General features: G+C 45.4%; 1 protein-coding gene across 1 annotated transcript in view; it reads left to right on the plus strand.

Annotated features, from left to right (window-relative positions):
* DNAAF4 (dynein axonemal assembly factor 4) overlaps positions 1-1,494 on the plus strand; it is a 33,956-nt gene that overhangs the window by 25,151 nt on the left and 7,311 nt on the right. The gene's annotated exons all lie outside the window — the stretch shown is intronic.

The raw sequence follows: 1,494 nt of genomic DNA on the forward strand, positions 1-1,494 counted from the left end.
GGCCGGGCGGCCGTTCCTGGGCGGGGAGCGGGTGCGCGGGGCCGCGGCGCTGCTGGTGGGGCGAGCGGGCTCCGGGCGGTGTCACCGCCGTGCCGCCCCCGGCCCTGGCGCTGGCGTTTGCCAGCTTCCTTCTCTGTCATCATCTGCCGCTGCCTCGGCGGCTGATGCAAGGTGCTCTGTTTCATAAACAGCGTCCTGGCGCTTTAACTGCGCTGGCGCCGGGCCGCGCGCTGCTTCAGGTGCGCTCCAGGAGCACCTGCGCGGCACAGGACTGACCGGGAATGGCCCGCCTTGCGCGGGTCTGGCTCCTGGAAAACACGTTTGTCTTTCCTTCAGAGCAAGGAAATAGTCTATATTCAGTATGGGTTGCTAAATGTATTCTTGGAGAAGAATGTTACTTAGGGGAAGAAATTAGCACTTAGTAGAAATAACAAACTTCCATGAGAACCCTGATGTGTAATAGCACTGAACCTGCTTTTATTTCTGTTGTGCAACAAAGAATCGATTGTAGAAGAGAGCTGAGAGTTTTTACTTGGCATGACAACACAGCAAACTCTGTAGAAGACATTCATATTCCTCTTGGTGCCCATTACTCATCTTTGTCAATGCTTATTGAAGGTTACTTTTTTAGTCTAGGAAATAATTTTTTTAGAAGGTTGAGCTTAAGGGTTTATTTAGATTGGAGTGGTTCTTCTGCTTAAGACTGGTATTTATTTTGTTTCACAATGGATACATAGGATGTGGTATCTCAGATTTATTTTTATATACATGTCTGGGATAACTTGATATTATCTTATCAATAATACATATGGTTGTAAGCTTTCCCACCTTATGCTTCTGGTTTACATTTCACTAAGGAGAGGAAAATGGTTAATGCTACAGAGTTCCTGCACCTCCTTCCCCAAATACATACAGATTGAACTCTGAGCATAATGGATATTTAATTTGTCCAGACAGAAATTAAGAAGGTGATGTCAGAAGTGGCAGTGAAGACCTGTGGTGAGCATACAGAACCAGTGCACCACGGGATTGGTTTTGGTTGGGTTTTTTCCCCAGTCTTCCCTTCTGGCTTGGCCTGGCATACAGGAGATGTGTGACACCCTAGTGCATCCTCCAGTCACCCCTGCTGTTATTGGACTAGAAGCCATTAGTGTCGTCTTGATTCATTAGGAAGTTTGAAGGCTTTATCTCTTTTTAATTCCTGCTCAAAGCTGTTCTTATTTTAAAGTTGCATTCAGGAAGACAGTGGCCACATTTCCAGCCCCCTGTAGGCTGGTTGGAGAAGCATATTGGTTGTTAGTGAGTCTTTGTCATTTGCTGGAGAATCAAACTGCAGAAGATTTTGTGAGTGGGTCAGTTTAGCCATTGGGTTCAAGTTAGTCTTTTTTTTTTTAGTGTACTTAGGGGATTGAATTTGACCTCGGATTGAGTTATGATTATGTGCACTTTATTAATCTGTTACAGAAATAAACTGTTTAGCTGATGGTTGAAATT

The sequence above is a fragment of the Passer montanus genome, unplaced genomic scaffold, assembly GCF_014805655.1.
Source record: "Passer montanus isolate IOZ18808 unplaced genomic scaffold, ASM1480565v1 scaffold5, whole genome shotgun sequence".
NCBI classification, from domain to species: domain Eukaryota; kingdom Metazoa; phylum Chordata; class Aves; order Passeriformes; family Passeridae; genus Passer; species Passer montanus.